Below are 19,709 nucleotides of genomic sequence, written 5' to 3' on the forward strand. Positions count from 1 at the left end.
TTTTAAATGTCCAATAAAGAAATAAAAGAAAAGTTACAATATCCTTTGATTTCTTTGTTTACATAATATATAATTTTTTTTTCTGATAGGCTATGGATTGATTTGACTTAAATGTTGGTAGGTCACCCAAAAAGAAAAGTGCCCCGGATTGGCCTAATCCATGAGAAATAACAGGGTTCACCTACTGATCGTTGACACTGTTTTAAGAGATGCCAAGAATTCAATATGATGTTCCATTACAGCTAGCATGCTGTTTTCTACCATCAACCAATCGTTTAGGACTGTTTGAAGAGCCCCCTTTTTTTCCCATTGGTATTCTTTCTAATTTAGATGGTTCTTTATTTGTTACTAGCACTATTCACAGAAAATAAATACAGAGAGATTTTACGAAAGAGCTATTTTACTTTAATGAATCCTTTAAAAAATATTTAGATTAAACGGAATAATACCTTTATGTCGCATATGTATCAAATGACACGATTTTAAAACTTTAAATAAAATCGGGTCATTTATAAAAAATAGAATGCCAATACAAAAAGATACACATATCAAAATCACATGGAAATAATAAATATTTCAAGTGTTTTATGATGCATGTATATAAACTACAGCACATTCCTGCAACAGAAAATGTCCACTAATTACATTGCAACGAAAACAAAATAATTAACAGTTTTAGAACTGGCAACAGTAATTGTAAAGTGTGATTAAATTAAAAAAAAAATTGTTCAAAGTAACTGCAAGATTTGTTTTTCTCTTCATTGGGCATGCGGAATGTATAAATTAAAAGAAGGCTATAATTAACTCTTTCTTCACTTTATGATGCTGGGTGGTATAGAATTATTTCCTCTACACACGGGCTATTATAGATGCTGTCCAAACAGAATTCTTTCTTTTCAGCACATAGCCTGGTATAGATGCCGTTTCAACAGAATTTTCCCCTCTGTCATCTACGGTACAGATACTGTCCCAAACGAATTTATTCCATATCATGTAGGTTAATATAGATATTTTCCCAAAACATTAAAAAAAAAAAAATCAGAACAGGATCTGGTGCAGATGTCTTTAAAATAGAATTCTCTCTTTTGCCCTCAGGCTGGTACAGATGGCGTTCCAATCGAATTTCTTCCTCAGTATACGATTGGTACAACTGCTGTTCAGAAGAAAGAATTCTAGATGGTATAGATGTCGTTTTAGTAGAAGATTTCCCTCTGTCCATGGACTGGTACAGATGTTGTTTCAACAGAATTTATTCCATAACAAATGGGCTGATATAGATATTTTTCCAAACGAATTTGTTTTTTCCTCAAATAAAGAACTGGTGCTCATGCCTTTCCAACAGAATTTTTCTCTCTGCCTATAGGCTGGTTTAGACGTTGTCTCAGTAGAAATTTTTGCATAGTATATTGACTAGTACTAGTAATCTTTAAATAGAATTTCTTCCTCACTATACAGTCTGGTATAAAAACTATTCAGAAGAATTCTGGACAGAAAGAATCTATCAAAATAAATCGTCCAAATTTCTATTAATTCTATTAATTTCAGCAAAGGCAAAATTGCTTTAAAAGCAAATGATATTTAATGTTTCACACGAAGTTAAAACATTAATAAACTAAAAAATGTTTTTTTTTAAATAAAGATTTTCAATTAAATGTGTGATGTAAAAATTATAATTATCTTACTTAAATTTTTTCTTCCGAATACAGGACGTATTATTTTTAATGTTAAGAGCAACAAGAGGCGAACAGTTAAAACTTACAAATTTCTCATTATATTTATTTCGTTACAACGAATTAAAAAATGTTTTTTTCTTTTCTTGCTAATGTCAAAAATAATTTTTGTTTGTGCAGACAGATACCATATGGTTTTCAAGACAACATTCAAAAAAGGCTTTTTTATAAATATTCTTTCTATATATATATATATATATATATATATATATATATATATATATATATATATATATATATATATATATATATATATATATATATATATATATATATATATACATACATACAGAGAGAGAGAGAGTATTCTTTAGAAGAAATGAAAATTTTTTACATCACTGTCTCAATTATTCCCTAACCGCTGAGTTTAGAGAAAAAGATTACCAAGATCTGATAATGTACAATTAACATTGCTTTTAATACTCTTTTTTAATCTAGTGTATACGAAGTATGAAAAGAAAAATTATTTCCTATCATCAAAAAATTGGAGCTTGAGGCTTTGTTGAATCTCTAAATTTCAGAACTTCTTGAGTTCGTAAAATACATTTTTGTAACTATGACTATCTGTCCTCTGTGTGTTAATATGATTATGAGTCAAAAATACTTTGAACTAGATGAATAAAATTTGGTACTCGGTCTTTAAATCAAATTTGTAGGTTTCTAGCTCATTTCAAACGAAATCCATTTTGTGAAAGTCTGTCTATCTGGCTGTCCAAATTCAAATAAACATGATATCAGTAAAACTTAAAGAACTAAATGAATAAAATTTGATTCATTTAACATCTAAAATGTAGATTTGTGTGAGATTTTTATCATCCTGGTGTTTGACCACTTATCAACATATATTTTTGTAGGCTTGTAAAAACAATGATTTAGAATTGCAACAAATAAATGAAATTTGGTATGTGATATTATTACAAAAATTGTAGTTTCAATCAATTGATGAAACAGAATCCAAATTGCACAGTCGATCTTTTTTTCCATACTAAAAAACATAAAGCTCTCATGTACGTAGTTCTGAAAACAGAAATCTGAGCATTCTTAACATAAGCGGTTTTTTCTAACAAGGGGAGGGCAGGGGTTGAAATCTGAGATCGGGAGGAGATTTAGTATAATGATGGTATACATTTAGAATGTTCATTCATGAAAGTATAAAAACGCAATGGCCAGTCAATTCCGAGAAAATGGTCCTCAAACTTTTGGTAAAGCTTATATACTGATAACTTGACTCCCGTCCAGATGATCCCGATGGCGTGGTTGTCTAGGTAACCGTCTCATATGCGGAAGGTCAGAATTCGAACCTGGCTAGGAATTTTTTTGTTTTTTAATAACTTTTATTCAATTAAAAATTTACAAATACTCTTAATTAATATTTTTTTAATTTTTTTTATTCAAAAAATATTTATTATCGAAATACATAATAATAAAATTAAAATTTTAAAAGAAAAAAAATTATAAATACAGATGCATTTTTTAAACAAAATGAAAATTATTTAAATTTAATTTACTGTTTACAGATAGTTTTAATTAATATGCTACTTATTTTTATGCAAGAATAAATGTTTATTCTTTTAATACTTAAATTATAATTTAATGTTTAAAGGAAAAATAATTAAAAACTTAACATTAATGGCTACAAATAGTTTAACTTGCTTGCATCTTTTTCAAACAATTAATTTTCAAATTCTCGGATTTTAATAATAATAAATTATCTATTCTAACTCAAAAAAGTTGTATTTATACCAAAAATTGAAGAGAGCAGCTGATATTTGTTAAATATGTAAGCAAACATCCCCAACTGCAGAAATCAAAAGAAATAGTAGAGAGCAGGTGTTAATTTATTGAATGCGTAGGCAGATGGTTCAAAGCGTATAAAAAATTCTTATTTAATCGAACATGACCAAGAAATAAATTCTTGCGAAGATAGTGTAAAAATTCAATCAATTGTCATCACCAATTTTTAATAACATGATAAGGTATGCATGGTACGCTGTCCAACTTTCTGATCAAAGAGAAATACTTTTAAATGCAAATGAAGTTTGTTTTTCCTATAGATTTCTTATAGATCTCTTTTCCCATAGATCTTAAAGATCTCTTGCGGACAATCATCATTTATCAGTTGTGCAAGATGTCGAAATATAATCTGTTTCTATTGTTTTTACTATAATTACCATTCTGGTTCTTGTATATAATCGAAAGAAAGTGTATATAGGATAATGTTTTAGAAATATTGAATAATTTTTTTTACGATGTGAATATTTATAATTAATAATTATCCCCATTTATGTTATATTTATTACTTTATTTTAAATATTAAATTACAATTTAAGTATAAAAATAATAAACTTTTATCCTTGCATAAAAATAAGTAGCATATTAATTAAAACTATCTGTAAATAGTTAATTAAATATAAATAAATTCATTTTGTTTAAAAAAATGCATCTGTATTTATAATTTTTTTCTTTTAAAATTTTAATTTTATTATTATGTATTTCGATAATAAATATTTATTTTGGATGAAAAAAATTAAAAACATATTAATTAAGAGTATTTGTAAATTTTTAATTGAATAAAAGTTATTAAAAAAATCCTAGCCATGTTCGAACCCTGACCTTCCGCAAACGAGACGGTTTCCTAGACAACCATGCCATAGGGATCATCGTGATGGTAGTCAAGTTATCAGTATATAAGCTTTTACAAAAGTTTGAGGACCATTTTCTCGAAATTGACTGGCCATTGCGTTTTAATACTTTCATGAATGAACATTCTAAATGTATACTATCATTATACAAAATCTCATCCCGATCTCAGATTTCAACCCCGTGCCCTCCCCTTGTAAGGACCACAATTTCATGCAAGAAGAATGGGGATTAACACCTTTAATAGAGATCATGAAAGAAAGAGACATCTGTAAGACCTCTTCTACTGGTCGAGTTTGAAATCTGTATTGCTTTTGATGTATATAATGTCTGTCTGAATTTTCAAAAATAAAGAATCCTTCAAAATATATTCCCCCCGCAGCGCTTACTTTTCACTTCATTTGACAGGTTCTGCTCTCCATATTAGTTCTTCTCTCCTTGCAATTTCAAATGCATAAGAAATAAAATCGACACAGATTCGACAGAAAATTGCATGTTTTTTAGAATTCAATGAGAATAAAATACGGGCAAATTGTACCAATCCAGAAATACAAATCGATGAAACACATTTAAGTAAATGGGTCGACGAAGCGAACGGAATAAGTGTTATTATTTTCGAATAAAAAGCACAATTCCGTTTTTTTTTTTTTTTTTCACAGATGAAAAGAGAACATCTTTTATGGAAATCGATGCAAATAAATAGAGCGAAACTTTGATTATTGGTGTAATCGGATCACGCGAAAACGACAGGAAGTTTCGAACGCCTGGGTGAATAAGTTTATCACATTACCGGATGTTAAAAAAAACTTTTTAATTTCTTTTTATCTAGGCATTCAATTTTATACTGACATTAACATTGCTAATTTTTTTTTGTGTGTGTATGTTCTTCAGGGGAAAAAAATATCAGACTAAATGAATCTCATTTGGGTTTATTGCGGGGTATAAAATAAGTGGTTAGAATGGATATTTTTAAAACATCCATTTTTGAAAGTTGTCTTGAAAACAATATAGTATCTGTCTTTGCTGAAACAAGGGTTATTTTCGATATTAGCAAGGAAAGAAAAAAACATATTTTAATTCGTGGTAAGGAAATAAATATAATGAGAAATTCTTAAGTTCAAATTGTTCACATTTTACTGCTCTTAACATTAAAAATAATTCGCCCTGTATTGGGAAAAAAATTTTTCTTTTAAATAAGATAATTAAAATCTTTACAGCACACAATTAATTAAAATCTTTATTTAAAAAAAATTCTTTTTAGTTTATTAATGTTTAAACTTCGTATGAAGCATTAAATATCGTTTGCTGTTTACGTAATTATCTTTTGTCTTTTTTGGAATTATTAGAATTCTAGTTCAAATTCGGACAGTTCTTTTTGATAGATTTATTAAACAAATTTATAGATTACTTTTTTTATATATGATTTTTAAGGCTTTTACTTACATGATTAATTAGATTACTTTTTATCTTTTCAAGCTAGCTAATAAATATATGTAATAATTTCAATTTATTTGGGTTACAAAAATTATAACTTTCTAATCATTTCAACTCTACTTTACTTTAACTAGAGATGCGTGGAATCTTATTTTCCCACGATGAGTCTCGCACACGCTGAAATCAAAGCATAGACTCAACTAACTTCCCTTCTAAAATGGATATTTGTAAGGCTTTTTATGGGTTTTTTTCCTTGCGTCATGCCTTTCTATTTATACTGCATATTTTGCCTTGGCATAGTTCGAGCAAAAAATTATAGCTAATAATTGAGATCATTTTCATTATCATGAACGAATAAAGTGCATTATTTAAATAGTCCATATCAAATTTTCTTTTCCAGCAAAATTTCCTTTCATGCATGCAGTATTCTATTAAAAAAACTTTAATGACTAATAAAATCTTCTCATAATAGAATGTTATGTTTATTACAAAAGGAGACTTAAAATTGGCCTTTCGAATTTTCTCTACTCATAATTTTGATACTTATTTTTTTATGATATCTTATGGCGTTTTTTAAACTCAAGAATTTAATGGAAATATAAAAAAACAGTTTTCGTACAATTTTCACTTTTATAATGGGTTTATATTTAATAAAATTTATTTTTTTTAATTAATGAGGAAATGAATTTCAAAGCAATACTACTATACAAACAAGTTTTTGAAGTATAATATCTATATGTATATAAATGCTAATAATATGATATAGTATAATATTATGCTAATGTACGTAGCGCAGAAATCGCTATAACTTATTCTAAAATGGCAACAGTCAAATGTAAACAAATCTGTATACGAATGTTTTAGGCTACTTCAATTAGCGCTTTTGCAGCTGCACTTAATTCAACATTTCCCTAATTAATGGATAAAATATTATTAATTTGAAAAATATTATTTTACATGCTGTTCGCCATTCTTCCAGAGAAATTAAGAAATAGGAGTCGGAAAGTTTAATCGAGCTCGAAAACAAGATTAACCGTTCCTAGATGGATCATCGGTACTGTTTACCTATGGAAATAGATGACCTTACCTTCCAAAACTATTAATTTCACAAAAATGGTTTTTGCGACATTGGCGAGGATTAATTCGTTAATCTTAATTGGTAGCTAATATTTTCAATTAAATATTTTATGTAACTTTGTCTTAATCTTCAACAACATATTTTTAAACTTCAAATTTTCATAGATATGCAATTCGTTCTATTTTAGTAGCCTTACGCCGTTCATTTCATTTTTACTGTACATTTCTCTTATTTCTTGCCAGTTCCCCTAAAATTAACAAAAAAAAATAAAATGGATACACTCTGTTATTCCTAGCCTTTTAATAATATAGTCAAATTTCTAACTTAAAACATTGTAAAATTTGACATTTTTCTTCATGTTAATAGTATTTTCAATAGAAATTTAAACCTTTTGCGGATACTTCTCAGAATAAAGTAAATATATTGCTTGCTTTCTTAAAATCTGCTTTGGTTGTCATGATTTGTGTTGACGACAGAAGTTTAATTTAACTATTTTCCTCTTTCATTACCTTTTTCTGTTAATAGTAATTTGGAAATATAGATAGTTATTCAAAAGGTACTGATACTGATTCGGATTGCAAAACAGAAACTTAAAGATGTCTGCAACTTTAATAGTGACTTCTATCAATAATTTTGTTGTTCTTCCGGAATTCTTGTGTTATTGTAATTGTTCGTGATATGTTTATTTAGAATTTTTCCAATTTTTTTTTCAAAAATATGTTTGAAATATATATATATATATATATATATATATTAAAAATTATATGACAAAAAATTGGTGTAATTGAAAAGGTGATTTTTTTTTTAATTTTAAGATGAAAAAAAATATTTTTGTGCCGGAATGTTTTCGATAGTTATACTTAAAAAAATGTCAAAATTTTTCTATTAATTAAAATTTCAAAAATATCGCTCCAAAGTGCACATTCCCATTCCCCGAAATATACATACAGTGGCTCAAAAAATTGAGAATACACCTTACTTTTACTTGATAACTCCGACTTTCAATATAAATAACGCATTACCGGCAAGTGAAAACATAAACATGTTTTTATTATTACACATAACAAATGGTTTAATTTAAGGTAAAAATAAAGAGTAATCAACGAAAAACTTCTAAATTGAAAAGTTTTAGAAGCATTTTAAATAAACATAAGCAGAATTTGCCTCAAAAAATTGAGAATACACCAATGAAATTTTTGCAATATCATGCATAGAAGCAAAGTGTCACTATAAAGTTACATGTCTTTTGGCTTTTATAATGGCCTCTAAACGTTGTGGTACCGATTCGAGCAATTTTTTGGTGGTATCTGAAGATATTTTACCCCATTCTTCTTGCACCACTTGTTTTAAATGGGTTTTGTTTCCATTTTTGTGTTTTTGGACCACTTTTTAGAATGGCCCATGAAAATTCAATGGCATTGATGTCAGGGTACTGTGGTGGTGTGCGTAACTGCTGTTTACAATGAAAAAAACGCCATGTTTTGACGTTATGTGCATTCGGTTTGTGGTCGTTGTCTTGCTGGAAAATGGAATTTTCATCTAATCCCAAATTTTTAACACTTTCCTTTAGATTACTGCGACCATCTGATTCATTCAACATGTTGCAGAAACTTTTCAAACCATACACAGAAGTGTAAGTGCTGAAACTGCGCGAAATGCCATTAGACAAGCTGGATATAAAAGTCGCATTGTTAGAAAGAAATCGTTCATCAGCTTGCAAATTCAGAAAAAGCATTTGAAGTTTGCAAAAACTCATCAATTGAAGACCAATAACTTTTGGAAGAAAGCTATATTTAGTAATGAAAGAAAACTCAACATTTTTGGCAGTGACAACCATCTTACTGTATGGAAAAAGCCTAATACTGGATCCAAAAAATTTACGCCCTACAGTTAAACATGATGGTGACTCCGTCGTGATTTGAGGTTGCATGGTTTCATCCGGGGTAGTAAATTTAATTTTTATAGATGGCATTATAAACGATATGGTTTACTGGGATATACTTCGCAGCAATCTAAAGGAAAGTGCTAAAAATTTGAGTTTAGATGGAAATTTCATTTTCTAGTTGGACAATAACCCCAAACAGAATGCACGTAACGTCAAAATATGGTGTCTTTTTCATTGTAAACAGCGGTAACACACACCACCACATTACCAAGACATCAATACCATTGAATATCTGTGGGCCACACTCGAAGCAATGGTCCAAAAACACAAAATTAGAAACAAAACCCATTTAAAACAAGTGGTGCAAGAAGAATGGGGTAAAATATCTTCAGATACCACCAAAAATGGGTCGAATCGGTACCAAAACGTTTAGAGGCCATTATAAAACCACAAGACATGCAACTAAATACTGATACGTTCTTTCTATGCGAGATATTACAAGAGCTTCATTGGTGTATTCTGAATTTTTTGAGGCAAAATTCTGCGTATGTTTATTTAAAATGCTTCTGAAACTTTTCAATTTAGAAGTTTTTCGTTGATTTTTCTTTATTTTTACTCTAAATTAAACAATTTGTTATGTGTAAAAATAAAAACATGTTTGTACTTCCCGGTAATGTGTTATTTATATTGAAAGTCGGATTTATAAAAGAAAAATAAGGTGTACTCTCAATTTTTTTTACCACTATATATCAAGTTTAGTAGTTCGAAATATAATTCTAGTTTTTACATCAATCAATTAATTTTAATTTTATTTTTTAAATCTATTCTTAAACTTCGTCTAATGTATTAAATATCGTTTGCCGTTTACAGAAGTATTCTGTTTGTTTTTGCCAGCATTACTTGAGTTAATCTAGTCTAAATTTTATCTACTTTTTTTAAGCATATGACAGCATAAATATTATTTTTACTTTATTTTACTAAATAAAAGCTGATTTTCAAAACTTTTATTCATCCTAAATTTAAAAAAAAATTAACTATTAAACCTAGATTTTTAAAAAAATTAAGTTTTCAACGATATTTTCTTTAATGCAATTTTTCTCTCTAATTTTCATAAATTAAAAAATATCTTAAAGAGTTTTCAGTTATTACATATTTGTTCTAGTTCACCGCATTTATATTAACGACGTGCTCTTTAACGTATCTGTATAATGTAGAGCCAATTTTAAAAGAAAATACAAAGAGAGAGAAACTAAACTAAAATATTATCATATTATAATGTTTCAAAAAAGAAATATGAATCACCTTTAAATTCTTTTCTCTCAATAATTTTTCAATTTAGTTTTCTCAATATGATTTGATACTAACAACAACCACAAAAAGAATTCTTTATTTTCAGCTGAAAGTAAAAGTTTATTTTGGCTTTTTATATATTTTATGAATGTTTCTTACTAAATAAAATTATTATTTATATATATGAAATATTGATTATACGACAAACTGGAATTTCTATAACTTTTATTTAAAATTTCCGGTCAAAGAATTACCTACATTTTATTCTAGAAGCTTTCGGTTTCAAATAAAATTTTATAGCCATAAATATTTCCCAGGTTTTTCCATTCTTTTTGTATGGTTTTCGCAATAAAAATCAATCAAACTTCACCATTTGTCACCACATATTTTTGAAAAATTGACACATGTCCTAGCAAAAAAATCTAGCGACAGCTTGCTAAATAATCGTCGACCTATAAGTCTTTGATTATTTTCCAAGAAATGTGTAATGTCCAGAAGAAGAAAAAGTAGACTTTTTAAAGCAGGAAATATAAAAAGGCGGATGTGACAAGGCGGCATAGGGCGTTTCATATTCTTTTGTTATGATATCTTTGTCAGAAACGGAAGCCCTAATGCACTTCGAAAAAGAGGGCGAGTTTTTATTTTTTCGCTCAGACTGATACAAGATTCCTAGATGTCTGCAGCGTTACGACGCAAGGAAAATATAAACATGAAATCTATGCAAAAAATATTTGGAACGTAAATAATAAATGCACGGAAGGTCAAATTTTTTGCGTCCTTTGAGATATGGCATTACCGAAAGACAAAATGGTGTCATTCCGAAGCAAAACACGTAAAGAATATGTTTTATGAATCAAATATAATTTTTTTTTCCTTTTTACTTTCTCATATAGCAGTAGTAAATAAAAAGCAAGTTTTGTAATCACAAAAAAGATTCGCATTCGAGATTTCGGCGAATCTCCACGTTTCACACCTTTCAGAGTCTAGAAAACGTGTTGTCTGTCTGTGAATACAATAACTTTTAAATGTTTTCAGCTAGATGAATAAAATTTGGTCTTTAAGCGAATTTATAAAATTTCCTTCAAATTTTACTGGCGATCATCTTCAGGAATTTTGTATATTTGTCTGCCTATTCGTGCACAAATGAACGCGATAAATACAAAACATAAAACACTAGATGGATGAAATTTGGTATATATATTCATTATCTATAGAGCAGATCCGTATTAAATCAGCCCCAAATCCGTCAAGAAGTTGGCCATCTGTTGATTTCCACTTTGGTATGAAAGTAATTCAAATACGCCACGATTGAAATAAATGAAATTTAATATGTGACCTTTTTTTTTAATTAAAACTACAGTTCTCTGTAAAAGTTTAATTCCTATCGGTCATCAAAAAGTCACCCATTAAAAAAATGTACAGGACTCTGAAAATAAAAATCTGAGTATTCGTTTTGACCTTTTCCAGGATGCACAGCTTTATGCTGAAGGTGAGAGAGAGAAGATAACAGACTTATTCGGGAATATGTGAGAAAGTTTTAGGGAGACCATTCAATTTGATTTAACATATAAATGCTTATAGTCTGGCCAACTAATTGAAAAATGATTTATGGAACATGTGTGATACTATTTGCACTATTCAAAATTGTTTTGTAGTACAGGTTGTTGCACTTTGAATTTTCAACTTTGGCACGTAATTACTTCTTAGATTGTTGATGTTCACTAAGCAAAAGTTTTTCAAGAATTGAATTAGATTTTTCATCAAAAATGAATAGAGCATTCAACATTTTTCTATCCATAATTCTGAAGCATATTTTCGTGCAGGAACCATTTTTATATTAATTTATAAACAATTTTTTTTCAATGGTATACTTAATTTAAACTTAACTTAAATGAAATAAATTAAGTATATTTTAATTTTTTATAATAATCCTTTTTATTTAGTTACCGAATGTATACTCATGCGTGTTATATATATATATATATATATATATATATATATATATATATATATATATATATATATAGCAAAATTTGAATGGCAAATGTCCGGGTACGGGGGAGGGACTCAAATTTAGAAACCTGATTCCATTAAAGATCTCTCATGCATGCGGGCATAGTGTTTGTTAAATATAATATCGTTAGTTAAAAAAAGTTCTCCCTATGGTGTGGTGTGAGAGTTTGGAAGAAGGTGTTAGCACAGATATCATCTCGGTCATTTGACTGCGGTTGTAAGTTACGAAGTCCATCCCGTAATAGTCCGAGTTTTCAAACAGAATATTAATGTAACTGAAAAAAACGCAAACAACTTCAGTCCATTAATAATCCAGATCTAATATAATGAAAAAAATACAGCATTCGATTTTTACATTTTACTTTCTCGTATACGTTGTACTGGGAAAGTATTGAAACCGTCAAAAAACTCGAGACTGTGTCGAATCACGAAGTTTTAGATTTTCCATAGTTCGAAAAACACAGTTTTAAAAAAAGCCCGTATATATGCCTGTCTGTCCTGTGACAAAGATAACTCAAAACCGCTTTGAGCTAAATGGATGAAATTTGGTATACGGTCTGTATAACAAATGTGTAGATTTTATCAAATTTTGAGAAAATTCTGTTTAATGGAAGTCTGTCTGTCTGATTGTCCAAATGTAAGTTCACACGATAGCTTCAGAACGAAGAGAGTAAGATAGATTCTCTACATATATTCTACAAGTAAATACAGTTATCGAAATTTTTTGTTTCAGTCGGTTGGGAAAAACCCGTGTAAAAAGACAACTTCGATCTTCGGATGCTATTAACCGCATGCCAGGGATCAATCGCCAAATAAGTCGCCAAGTATGACACGATGGTTTCAGTAAAAATGCTTAACTGACGCCAAAGCTTAATATTTCGTAACTAATGTGCATCAGTGCCGTGTAAGATGTTCTTTATTTACAAATAATACTAGAAAGTTTAGGGAACATCCCTTCCGTTGATTCTTTCCGTAGTGCTGAAAGAAAACGTCTAATTTCAAAATTTGGGTGAGGCTAAAGTTTAAAGCTAGCTGTTTTGAATTTAAGAATGTTTTCTTGATTGTTTTATACGAGGAAAACAAAGAACAAAGAGTTTTCCAGTGAATTTGCGATTTATGAATTCGGCAAATAAAAGTTCTACAAAGATTATTTCTTAAGAGCATACAATTAAAATACTATTTAAAAAACCAATTTTACTTTTAAATAGTCTAAAACTCTTAATTGTAAATTATCTTGATTTTATTTTAGAAAGATATCAATATATTATTTTTTACTTTCACGTATATTATGCTTTCTCGAAAATATAATAATCGTCAAAAAATTCGAACTCGAGATTTAGACGAATACTAATGTTTTAAATCTCCATGAGTTCGAAAAAAACGTTTTTAGAAAACGTCTATCTGTCCGTGACAAAGATAAAAACGCTTTGAGATCCACGGACGAAATTAGGTTTGCAGTCTTTACACTAAATTTGCAGATTTCTATCGCATTTTGAGTAAAATTCTTTCAGGAAAAGTCTGTCTGTCCGGCTGTTCGAATAGAAGTTAACACTATAGTTACAAAATGAAGAGAGCTAGACAGATAAGATTCGGTACACAGATTAAAAACCTATATAATAGACAGTTATCAAATGTTAAGACAAATTCAACAAGGGGTTGACCATCCGTTGGCCTGTACATTCAGAAACAAGTAACCGCGCCAGTTCAAAAACGCAATGATTGTATTATATAAAAGCCAAATGTATCAAAAAATGGGAAAAATGAAAGTGCAAGAATGTATAATGTTAATGAATTTATAAATGAAATACTGATTCGAAAAACAAACGTTACATTGCCAAGAATGACACTATAGTTTCAGTAAAAATGCTAAATTCCAAACAAAGGTTAATATTCTATAACTATTGTACGCGAATGCCATGCAAGGCGATCTGGGATATAACACCTTCATTAAAGAGTATGCGGGAAAGTTTTTGGGAGACCAGTCCCACTGGTTTCGATGATTGATTCATAAAGCAGAGAATTAACCAGTAGTGGTGGTCTCGCGTATTCTCCAATTAAGGTCTTATAATAAGGCACGCATAAAACAGCGGGCCATAGGTAAGACCATAAATTTCTTGCAGGCATTGGTGAATATTAGTTACGAAATGTAGATTTCTGGTGGGAATCCAATACTTTTACTGAATCTATCGAGATAATATGTACTTCGAACATCTGTTTTGTCGACCGAATGAAACCAAAATAGGACACTACATTTGCTGTCACAAATAACTGAAATTTCAACACTTTAAGCCACTCCGTTTAAAAGCACGCGAAAGTACAGGCAAAAGCAATGCAAGCCTTCTTTCCTTTCAAAACTTTCAAAACCAAATATTTTTTTAATCGATTTGAATTAAATTTTTACATAAGTTGATTTAGGTAGCTAATTTTGACAAGATGAAAATATCAAAACGCCTAGTCACTCTCTAAACCACCACAAACTGACTACTCCGACCCCGCCGGAGGGCACACGGAAAAAATTAAATGACCGGACAGTCACAACAGCAACAATGGAGGGAATTGTGGTTGAGTCCTAAGGGACATAACCGGCCACGGTACAACCCTTCCCTAATCAAGCACGTCCCGTCATCGACGGGAGGAGCCTAACCCCCATCTTTTTATGTATCCACAAAGATGGCGAGAAGCAACCACCATACCGGAAGTTTCGCTTCCTCAATTACGAGGTGCCCCCTCCCCTTCCCTGTGGGACTGATAACTTTTTAAAAAAGATGGTTTCCATTTATCAAGAATAAAAAAAAATGTACAACTGAAACTTAAAATATAATTTTTAATAAAGTGGCAAAACAAAGCCAAAGAGAGAGAGAAAACTTTTCTTGGTACAATTTATATGTATAATATTCACGAATTGGATCGGACATTTTTTGTAATTATAAAATACCATATTTTTTAATTATAAAATAACAATGCATTTGGCATATTACTAGGATAAAGTTACAAAATCATCTTAAACAATACTTAACTTTAAATTACAAAGGTTTTTTTTTCTTCTTTTGCTTGGCTTTTACAATTAAATAATTGGTAGCCAAGACTTAAATGTATATATTTTTTAAATCTGGAACTCTTTTGGAACCTCTTTTAAATACTTTAAAAAATATCTCAAGCACTCGGACCTTTCTAAAGTTGTAAGACCCCCTAATCCAATGTTAATATTGTCTGTTTAATAAAGCGGTCCTGTGAGATATTAACTTAGAGGCCTATTTTGATTAGCCAACTGAATAATTTAAACCAATAAAATTGTTATGTATTTTCTCTATATTTTAATACTTTTCATTCGATTGTACTATTAGCTAAGGCACACTGAAAGAATTTTGCTGTTTTACAAGCAGCTTTAATTTGGGCTTATTTATTTATTTTGTTCCCCCATCTATTTATTTATTTTCCTTTTTAAGAGTTTTTTTTTTTTTTTCATTTTGTTTGATTATCGAGCTTTTAAAGTGGAAAAAAAATAATCAAATAGGATAATAGAAGCAAAGAATAAACTTGACAAAAAACTTCAGAGAATGCTATTAATCTGCAAACATAATGGATAAGTCATCACTTAATTTTCCAAAAAAATCTATTTCAACTCGATATTTGGCGATTGATTATAACTTACGATTCAATGAATAATGTTTACAATTCCAAATTCGTGACGAATACGATCATGAATTGAGGGTGCCCATACCGCTTTATTGTTACACAACAGAACAAATTTATTTTGTGTACGCAGTTTCCTTTATTATTGAATGTATTAACCCTATTATGCATAGATCCATTCTTTTATGTATCTAACAACATCTTATGAGACCAGGCATTTTTTTTTGAAGTCGTATAGACAAAAGAACTTAATTCTCTTCAATAATCAGATTAACAATATCCTCAGAAAATGAAACAATCGGTTGATAGGTTAATGCGTACAAAAATGAAATAAAAAAACTATCAAACATTGGTATTGTTTCTTTATTATGAATTCTTTATTATAAACGGAAGTATAACCTAGTTGGATTATTCAGTGATCAGATTTATGGAAAGAAACAAGAGTTTTAACATGGCGGAAATATTACGTACACTTTACGGTAACGATCATTATGAATTTGGGCACGCCGATATTGTGAAATATTTTAATGATATTGCGTAATTCCTCCAAATTATTCTTTTAATACAAAACAAAAATTTTAACAAAACTTTAAGTAGTTATAAAATAAATCTTATAATCCCTTAAATAAGAATAAATAATATTTCAAAATAAAATATTTTTAATAGGCATTAAAACCATAAAAACTATCGCTTTCCGAAAGCTATTGGATATAGTTGTGCAATAATATATGTAAACATAATTTTGCTCATGCGTGACAGAAAAATAAAAAAATAAATAAAATTTTAACTTTGATTTATTTTACCACGGGAGTCATATTATGTACAGAGAAAAAACGATAAGAGATGCGTCAGTCTATATCGTGATTCAAGAGCGAAAGCACTAGAAATTTTTCCCTTCAGTGATTTTATTAAGATAATTTGATAAGGATTTCTTTGACAAGTGTAGACTTAGGAAAAGGAATCTTAGGTATCTTTGTGCGGGTGTAACGCCTTTGATTTTGGCGGGGAACGACAGAATCATCAATTTTGTTAAGCACGTATTAGAAGTATTTAAATAAAAAAGTGGGAACTGGATCAGAAAATAAGGGGACACTTTAGAATGAAAATATGGGTTAAATTAAGATAAAAACTAAGAAATTAATTCAGATTCAAATGAAATTATCACACACGCACGCACATATATAATCATCCACTGCAGTCGGTAATACTCAGCGGAATTAAAAATATTCCCGCTGTCTTGGTCTGCGGCATTATCCACGTCGGATAGAAAATCCCAACCTTTGTTTTGAATAAGCACTTTAAAGATATATATTTTTTAATGTTGAAATTGACTGCTTTTTCGATGTAAAAACAGTAAAGGTCATAAGCTGTGTTCTGCAGTTTTTATTATTTTATTTATTATTATTATTGTTAATTCCTTATATTTTCCCTTTACGAACCAAATTAAGGGTTATTTCTAACATTTTTCAGCGCATTTTTTTGTTTAGTATTCGGTACTTTTTTTTTCTTTTAATGCATCATCATTTCAATCCATAATTCATTGATTAGTTTCAATTTGAATATTTGGAACATAATGGACAGAGAAGAGCAAATTGCAAGGGGAAAAAAATGTTTATTTATTTATTTTTAAACACTCTGCAAATGCGCACGGGATTCTCTACTACGACTTTCGATATTAATTAGATAATTAATTCCTAGATAATCTTCTAAGATAATTATCCGATTCCTACGTTTTATCGAAAACATTGACATTCGATATCGGATTATTAATACTGTGAATTTAATTTGTATTCTTAGAATATTTTTTCCATATCTTAAACGATTTTATAAAAATATTTTTAAAACTGAAATGAATCGAGATCAAAATAAAAATGTCCTAATAACCACAATGTAGAAAATAGATATTTGGCTTAGAATGCTCATTTGATTGCTCAGTGAAATCTTGAGCTCAAAAAGAAGTTTACAATTTAAAATTTTTAACTGCAAGCATTTTGAATTTAAACATTAAAAAAATACTTAACGAGAGCTTGAAATATTTCACAAATGTCTTAAATAATTTCCATATTAATTTTTTTCAATAATATCTCTTAAACACATGTTTAAAATTGAAAATTTTGAAATTAAAATCTATATTAGCAATTAACACATGGTCATTCTAACCGAACATTGAACTCGCTATTAAGACATAGAAATAGATTTCGCCATAGTATCTCAGAATAGAACATTTCTTTAAAATAGATGTTCTCTTTTAATGCTTCCTTGTATACCAGGAAGAACAATTTCCATTCATTTTTCTTTCATTTCAGTTTTCATGTTTCGTGAACATAACACTTATTGAATAAAATTTGTTTACCTTTTACTGGCAACGGAAGAAGCAACAGCAGATTCGATTTATCCAAATCGTTTGCGCTTTGTAGAAAAAAACCGAAAACGATTTCAATCCGGCGAGAAAACTGATTTAAGGCGAGAGACACAGACGGAACTTGATGTCTCTGAAAATCTCGGTCACTAGTGCTAATCCAAGTTTGAACGTCCTTGAACTTCTGGTTTGTTTCTGGATACTATTTGGCTATTGGCCCGTTAGAGCATGACGTCACTGATTATTGTTCTAGTTACATTTTTTTCCTCTCAGCGTAGCGTGGAAGAACATGTTCGGAAAGAGAAGACATCCTCATTTTTTTTCTTCTTTTTTCTGATAGTAAGGTGTTGCGAGTGTATTCTTGCATAAACGAACAAACAATGGCTATCTGTTAATCGAATTTGCTACCTGAAAAATCAGATGGAATTTGTTTCGTCTTCCTGAGAGGTAATCGTTTAAAATGGCGGAAGTTAATAGTTCGTTGAACATTCTAATAGATCATAATTGCATAAGAATGTTCGTCGAAGAAGAATCTGATTCGATGAAAAATTTATCTCTAATTGTTCTTATAAAGAAAATTATATTTTATGCTTGTTTTGACTTTGATAATCATGATCGTTTGTCTACTAATGTGAAAAAAAAATCGGAAACAACAACAATATTCATCTTCAATTTCAATGATATGAAGAAAATTTTATGAAAGTTTAAACTTGAAACAGCTTTTAAACTGATTTCAGGTTTCTTCTTCAATAAAAATTAAAATAAAGGAAGAATGTAAAATTCTATTTGTCATTTTATGAGCTAAATATCATATCATCGTTTTCAAAATTTTGCCCTTTTTTTCTTTATATTAACTCTAAAATTAGACGCAAGTAGATATTTTTAAACATATATAAAATGAAATTTAAAAAAATATTAATGCTTGTCTTGAAGGGTTCAGAATTTTACAGTAACATAAAAACATTTTCAGATTAAAAAAAAGATAGATTAAATAGTTAAACATTAATAATAATTTCTTATGATTAATAAGAGTTTGAACTTAAAACATTTAAAATGATGTTTACGAGTGATTCTGAAACATTGTTTAACACACACACACACACACACACACACACACACACACACACACACACACACACACACACACACACACACACACACACACACACACACACACACAGATCTTTACAAACAACATACTTGACAGAACACAATTGAACTCGGAGCTGCCAAATTTGGTTATTTCTTAATTTTGAACTAAAATTATGATAGCAAAAAATTTTATTTCGTTTATTAAAAGTTTATTTCAAAATTAAAAACTTGCCCAGTTTTATTAAAAATTCAGAAAATAAGCAAAACATTAACAAGGAAATAAATAAATGACATGAAAAAGGTCATTTTTTTCATAACTTTGTTAATAAAAATATGATTGAATGATTTGATTAAACGATGAATTGACTTCACAGGGCTACAATTAGCAATTCAAATAAACTTAAAAACGTTGTTTAAAAATGCAGATAAATACAAACTGATATTATTTGAGTAGAAAATCATTTTCGTATGATATATATTCAGAAGTTATCGTGGAAGAGCATCGTAGTTTTAGTTAATTTGTAACAAATTAAAATTTAAAAAAAACATCTTCTT

At 29.1% G+C, this 19,709-nt stretch overlaps 1 protein-coding gene across 1 annotated transcript in view; it reads right to left on the bottom strand.

Annotated features, from left to right (window-relative positions):
• The window catches only part of LOC129975683 (alpha-tocopherol transfer protein-like), a 44,107-nt gene extending 25,922 nt beyond the window's left edge, over positions 1-18,185 (bottom strand). Inside the window, exon 1 of the mRNA XM_056088809.1 lies at positions 18,057-18,185. The gene's annotated coding sequence lies outside the window, so the exon portion shown is untranslated. The remainder of the gene's footprint in view (positions 1-18,056) is intronic.
• Between the last annotated feature and the right edge of the window lie 1,524 nt (positions 18,186-19,709).

This window comes from Argiope bruennichi, chromosome 7 (genome assembly GCF_947563725.1).
Source record: "Argiope bruennichi chromosome 7, qqArgBrue1.1, whole genome shotgun sequence".
NCBI classification, from domain to species: domain Eukaryota; kingdom Metazoa; phylum Arthropoda; class Arachnida; order Araneae; family Araneidae; genus Argiope; species Argiope bruennichi.